Here is a 7,528-nt window from a genome sequence, read left to right on the forward strand (position 1 = left end):
TTATTTATTTATTTATTTATTTTGCGGTACGCGGGCCTCTCACCGCTGGGGCCCCTCCCGTCGCGGAGCACAGGCTCCGGACGCGCAGGCGCAGCGGCCCCGGCTCACGGGCCCGGCCGCTCCGCGGCACGCGGGATCCTCCCGGACCGGGGCGCGAGCCCGCGTCCCCCGCGTCGGCAGGCGGACTCTCAACCGCTGCGCCACCGGGGAAGCCCTTAACCCCGTTTTTAAAATTCATATGATATGAACCCTTAAAGAAGAAAAGAACTAGGACTTGTTCTATTACCTCTTGGGTTTTATTTTGCTTTGTAGATCCAAGCTGTTGGAAAGGAGCAGAGTTATGCTTTTTCCTTCACGGACGAGACATGATTGAACTGGGCCAAAGCATGAAGGCTGGCAGCGTCCTTTTGGGGAAAAGAAAATGGAACCCATTTGTTATTATTATTATTACATGTTATTGAGCTTACTGTGTGCTAAGCACTTGAAATACAGTATCTCATTTATTCTTCGCGCCAGCCCCGTGAGGAAGGTGTCCTCCCACATTATAGGAGAAGAGAGCAGGAGTCAATGGCCAGGTCAAGTGTAAAGAGGTGATAAGTGTCATGCAAACCACTGTGACTGACACCAAGGTCTGTGCTCTTAGCCACCATTTTGGCCCTTTCCAAAGCCAGGCAGCCTCTTCCAGTGGAGCATGTCTGGGGCCAGTGGCTGCCCCAGTACTGGCCTTCTGTCCATCCCTCCGTGTGTACACCAAAGAGAGGTGCATGTGGTGGCACGGGTCAGGGCTGGCCTGTGAATCCTGTTTCTTCCAGAAAACAATAATACACAGCACCCTGCCCCAAACTCTTCCTGCCCTGTCAAGCTGCTTGGCTAGCAGGGTCCAATGGGATTCTATGTCCTTGTAAGGGAATTTTACAGCACAAAGGGAAGACTGCGTATGGATTGAGGAGCCATAGGTGAATGTACAGCACAAAGGCAAGTAGACCTCCACTTCCTCCTGTCCATCATGGCACCAGATGGATCCACAGCATAGATGAGACAGTTACCTTTCCCACACCAATGTCCCCGCCACTTGACCCAGAAAAGCCATCCCTGGAGAATGAAATGATCCTCTAGAGCATACAACTACTCATTCATTCATAAAACACACCACATTTATTAAGCACCCACAATGTACCAACCTTAGGGAGCCCCCTACGTCCTGTAGGTACAACAATGAAAACACTTCTGCTTTTGAGGTGCTCAAGTCCAGCAGCAAAGACAGATCATAGAAAGGATTATTATAATGCAAAAGACTATCTCTCTCAATATCATTGCACACTGAAGCGTCGTGGAAAAAAGTGGCAGGGAGAATCAATTCTGTCTGGGAAGTGAGTAACTGAAGGTGGGAAGAGACACAGTTTGGAGAGGATATTTTGGTCTCGCTCCATGCTTGTTTTGGGAAGAGGTGTTGGAATACTGTCTGCTGTTGGCCGCCCACAATTCATTTTTCATCCTTCCTTTGGGAAACCCCAAGGTGACTACAGAAATGGCCCTGCTTGACATCTGCCGTAACGCGCCCCCCACCCCGCCGCCCGGGCCACGGTGACCCAACCTGGTTGAGTCAGAATGAACTTTAGCCTTCAAAGGACTCAGAATCTTGCCGCGGTCTCTCTCTGCTGGGATTGGCAGTTTGAAAATGAAACGCTCACAAGGGCCACAGCCATGAGCGGAAAGCTTGCGGCGCCTGCAGGAGCCGTTGTGCGGGTCCAGAAGATGAGGCAGCCTAAAGAGTTTCCTGAGTACCTTCTGTGGCTTGTTCGTTTTACTAGAAGCTAGTATAGAGCTCCTGCCCTGAAGAGCAGCTCCAGTATTGCCTGTAAGAGAAGTGAGGCACTTAGTTTTCTGGCAAAATTTGCCTTACATGACATAATACCTGAATCACTCCTTCTCTATTCCTTTTCAGATGAATCCTTCAGCAAAAATATTTCTGGGAGTTCTCTTAAGAACTGTTGTTAAATTGGTAGCAATTCCTCACTCTGGGACGGCCCACGCTGTCAGTTGCCATCATGCCTCACTCATCTGGTTGCATACCTGGCCCAGGTAGGCATTTGAGGTTGTGTTCCAAACCCAGACTCGTAACATCTGATTCCTAAAATTTGGTGGCTTAATTCATTTTAACCCTGTTTTTATTTTATTTATTTATTTATTATTTATTTATTTATTTATTTTGCGGTACGCGGGCCTCTCACCGCTGGGGCCCCTCCCGTCGCGGAGCACAGGCTCCGGACGCGCAGGCGCAGCGGCCACGGCTCACGGGCCCGGCCGCTCCGCGGCACGCGGGATCCTCCCGGACCGGGGCGCGAGCCCGCGTCCCCCGCGTCGGCAGGCGGACTCTCAACCGCTGCGCCACCGGGGAAGCCCTTAACCCCGTTTTTAAAATTCATATGATATGAACCCTTAAAGAAGAAAAGAACTAGGACTTGTTCTATTACCTCTTGGGTTTTATTTTGCTTTGTAGATCCAAGCTGTTGGAAAGGAGCAGAGTTATGCTTTTTCCTTCACGGACGAGACATGATTGAACTGGGCCAAAGCATGAAGGCTGGCAGCGTCCTTTTGGGGAAAAGAAAATGGAACCCATTTGTTATTATTATTATTACATGTTATTGAGCTTACTGTGTGCTAAGCACTTGAAATACAGTATCTCATTTATTCTTCGCGCCAGCCCCGTGAGGAAGGTGTCCTCCCACATTATAGGAGAAGAGAGCAGGAGTCAATGGCCAGGTCAAGTGTAAAGAGGTGATAAGTGTCATGCAAACCACTGTGACTGACACCAAGGTCTGTGCTCTTAGCCACCATTTTGGCCCTTTCCAAAGCCAGGCAGCCTCTTCCAGTGGAGCATGTCTGGGGCCAGTGGCTGCCCCAGTACTGGCCTTCTGTCCATCCCTCCGTGTGTACACCAAAGAGAGGTGCATGTGGTGGCACGGGTCAGGGCTGGCCTGTGAATCCTGTTTCTTCCAGAAAACAATAATACACAGCACCCTGCCCCAAACTCTTCCTGCCCTGTCAAGCTGCTTGGCTAGCAGGGTCCAATGGGATTCTATGTCCTTGTAAGGGAATTTTACAGCACAAAGGGAAGACTGCGTATGGATTGAGGAGCCATAGGTGAATGTACAGCACAAAGGCAAGTAGACCTCCACTTCCTCCTGTCCATCATGGCACCAGATGGATCCACAGCATAGATGAGACAGTTACCTTTCCCACACCAATGTCCCCGCCACTTGACCCAGAAAAGCCATCCCTGGAGAATGAAATGATCCTCTAGAGCATACAACTACTCATTCATTCATAAAACACACCACATTTATTAAGCACCCACAATGTACCAACCTTAGGGAGCCCCCTACGTCCTGTAGGTACAACAATGAAAACACTTCTGCTTTTGAGGTGCTCAAGTCCAGCAGCAAAGACAGATCATATAAAGGATTATTATAATGCAAAAGACTATCTCTCTCAATATCATTGCACACTGAAGCGTCGTGGAAAAAAGTGGCAGGGAGAATCAATTCTGTCTGGGAAGTGAGTAACTGAAGGTGGGAAGAGACACAGTTTGGAGAGGATATTTTGGTCTCGCTCCATGCTTGTTTTGGGAAGAGGTGTTGGAATACTGTCTGCTGTTGGCCGCCCACAATTCATTTTTCATCCTTCCTTTGGGAAACCCCAAGGTGACTACAGAAATGGCCCTGCTTGACATCTGCCGTAACGCGCCCCCCACCCCGCCGCCCGGGCCACGGTGACCCAACCTGGTTGAGTCAGAATGAACTTTAGCCTTCAAAGGACTCAGAATCTTGCCGCGGTCTCTCTCTGCTGGGATTGGCAGTTTGAAAATGAAACGCTCACAAGGGCCACAGCCATGAGCGGAAAGCTTGCGGCGCCTGCAGGAGCCGTTGTGCGGGTCCAGAAGATGAGGCAGCCTAAAGAAAGCCCGGCTGGGATGTGAATCTTTGTGACATCATTTGAACCCTGCTTTCAACTAGATCTGAAGCCAGATCTATCCCCTGACATTGCTCTTTTCTCCGAAACTGATTTAAGTTAAGTTTTCTGCGGCTGGCAAACTAGAGGATCCCTAACTAGTACAGATCTTTCCTCTGTTTCCTTGTCAACAGATTGGAATTCTGTTTTTTTTTTTTTCTATAGGAATAATTACTGTTGCATACTTTGAATTTTGGAAGAAATAATTATTGCTGTATACTTTGAGTTCCCAAAGTTCTATAGGAGTGATAAGTCTGTCTCATGATAAAGGAAGGAAGGGAGGGAGGGGGGGGGAGGGGGAGAGAGAGAGAGAGAGAGAGAGAGAAAGAGAAAGAATGAAAGGAAAGAAAGAAAGAAGGAAGGGAGGAAGGAAGGAAGGAAAGAAGAAAGAAAGAAAGAGAACCACCTCCCGTGGTTTCAAATTGAGTCCATTAGTGTGTGAAATTTTTACTAATGCTGTAGATGAAGGACATCATATTTAACTGGTCCACATGGTTGAGACCATTCTGTAAATGACCAACTCTAATCTCCAGGGAGGTGGTGCTCAACTATATCTGGGAAGGTTCTCGAAGGCTCCTCGAGAACGTGATACTTGAGCTGTGCCTTCTAGGGTAAATTGCCAAGAGGGGAGGGAGGAATCTTGTGAATGCAGAGAGGAACGGAAGCTTCAGGCTGGTTTCCTCTAACTGGAGCTCAGGCTGGTGGGGTATGAGGCGGGAGGGGGAGGGGGAGGTCCTGGAGGGCCCTGTAATCATGCTAAGGAATTGCGAGGAAGGAACACATTATAAAGTCCATTTTAGGAAGAACTTAGGAGGGGTGAGATTGTACACAGAGAAATCTGTTACTGAGCTGTTGAAATAGATCAGGTGCGAGAGAGGAATCTAAGAAACACACCAGGATGTAGAGTCTTGTCGGGGTGGGGTGGGGGAGGAGTGTGGGAGCCTCTGGCTCAGGGAATTGGGTGGGTGGGTGATAGTGCCACCCCCAGGGCAGGAATAGGAAGGTCAAGCCTGTCTGGCAGCCTAACAGAGTTCAGTTTTGAATGCACGGAGTGAGGGGCTGTAAGGAATCCAAGTGGAGATTTCCTCTAGCCAGACCAGCCTCTGGCTCCGGGACTGGGGGCGATCTGGGCTAGCTGGCAGAGATTCTCATGCTCAAGATGTCCATGCTTTTCTCTTCTTCCAGGGCACAGCCAGACGACCTCCCCAACCTCCCTGCAGTAGCGTGCACTACGTCCTGCCCACGGATGGGGAGTAGAACGGATGTGTGCCACCTGCAGGCATGGCCCCGAGGGGCCTTTCAACGCTCTCTCGGCATCCATCCCCGAGCTGAGGGGGAGGGCCGTGAGGATGTGGGGAGCGCAGAGCTACAAACTGCAGGGGCCGGGCTCCCTGCGTGACTGTGTGGGGCAGGGCACGTCCTCCCCACACGCCCTCCCAGCTCAGAGTGAGCTACGAGGAGAGAGAAGAGTGACCTGGGCTTGTGCTGGGCTCCAGGCATTTGCGGGTGTTTGTAACGCAGCTGAAGGAAGTGAGCTGAGTGTCATTTTTTTACCCAGTCCAAGCCTGGACTGCTCACCACACAGGTCAATGAATCGAGAGATGAGGTGTTGGGACAAGGAATAGTGGCTTTATTCAGAAAGCCAGCAGGCCGAGAAGATGGTGGACTAGTGTCCAAAGAACCATCTTACCTGAGTTAGAATTCAGGCCTCTTTTATACTAAAAGGGGAGGGAGTGTGGCTGCTTGTTGCTAACTTCATGGTGCAGGTATCCTTCGTTCTTGCAGCTGTCCGGGTAGGTCTGGTCGCAATGTTCCTATAAACCTCCAACAGGACAAATGTTATTCTCTGTTCTACAACTTTTTATCTCTGTGTGAATGGGAAACTGTCATACCTTTAAAGGTCAGAGCCTTGAGAATGGGCTCTCCTGTCTATTTCAGGCTATAGGCAACAGTCTTTTACAAAGGTATGGAGCCAGCATGACTAAGCGCAAAGGTTAGAGCTAAAGGGATAGATCCAATATGGAGTCAGGTTTGTTCGCCTCTGTTATAGGACCACGACACAGGTGGAGGAATCAGGTCTTCTCAGAGAAAGGGCAGGGAAGTGAAGGTGGAGGCAAATACAGATGCATTTGCGGGTGTTGGGAAGCTGAATGTCCCTGCTACTAACCAAATTTGTCCCCTGTGAATTAGGAAATGGGGGTCTGCGCAGAAAGTTCAGACAGCATTGGCTGGGAGTTTGAGAAAAACAATGAAGGTAGAATCACACAGATTTGTGGAAGGAAGCTGTCAACGAAAAGCACTTTTGGTTCCAATAGCAAATCCAGATCTTGCAGGATCCTGGTGGTCTCTGAAGAAGCCTCTGCCCCCAGATCAGGTGGCGTGGGGACCAGGCTCTGGGACTGGTGGTCTGGGGCTGCGTAGAAGATGGACTCGGATGAGACAGGAGATCCTTGGGGCAGTGACGAAGAGAGTAAACACAAGAGAAAATGGAGGTCTGGATTTGAGCAGTGGTTTAAGGGAAAGGTGGGAGGTGGTTGGTGGACTTAAAGACATGAAATCTATAGAACTGAGAGGATGACATGACCAACTAGATACCAGAGTTAGGACATTGGTCCTGGAGGGATGCTTGGGACAGAGAGCATGGCCGTGGGAGGTTCTTCTATCCCGGCAGTACTGACACCTACAAAGTTACACAACAGAATTACCTTACACAGGAGAGAGGGGAGGGGGTTCCTATGCAGCCTCTGGCTCTACCCCCTCCCTCTTCTTCCAGAGGGGCCACTGAGCCCCAGGGACATGAGGTCACTTTTCCATGATCACAGAGTTAGTGACCAAGACAGCCCTGGACCCAAAAGTAATTGCAAGGGAAAGGGAAAAGTTGGTGAGAGGTGGGAGAGGAAGAGAGGATGGGCATTTCATTCATTCACTCATTCATTCCTTCACTCACTTCTTCATTCAGCAAATAAGTATTGCCTTTTCGATGCTGGGGCCACAAATACGAATACGACCCGGTACCTGCCTTTAAGAGCTTCTAGCCAGGGAGGAGACCCAGACAGCTGTTGGAATAAAGTGTGCAGGTTACAGTGGGACAGGAGGAGGAGTCATTTGTGGCTGGGTTGCTGGAGTGGGTGGATGATGCCTATCACGAAAAGCTTCCAAAAGGAGCAACTTGACAGTCTTAAAAGATGAGGTGGACGAGTGGAAAGGATGTGTCGGTAGAGGAAGCGGACACCAGGCCAGAAAGCAAGCTGTGCTCTAAAGCAGCCCTCGGGTTGGAAAAGCTAGTGCTTCTCCTTGGAAATCATGTTTTGATCGGTGGGGGAATTTGGAGGAAACGTCAGAGAGCGAGGTCTCGGGGTAGCACGTGTTACAGCCTTGCCTCTCGGAGTCCTGGCTAGGGCACATCGGCCAGTGGAGCGGGGAGTGAGTTGCACCCGTCACTCAGCTAAGAACCGGAGAAGGCAGAGCTCAGAAGCAGACCTCTTGGCTCCGGGGATCGGCTCCGCTGCACCGCAAG

The sequence above is a fragment of the Physeter macrocephalus genome, chromosome 13, assembly GCF_002837175.3.
Source record: "Physeter macrocephalus isolate SW-GA chromosome 13, ASM283717v5, whole genome shotgun sequence".
NCBI lineage: Eukaryota > Metazoa > Chordata > Mammalia > Artiodactyla > Physeteridae > Physeter > Physeter macrocephalus.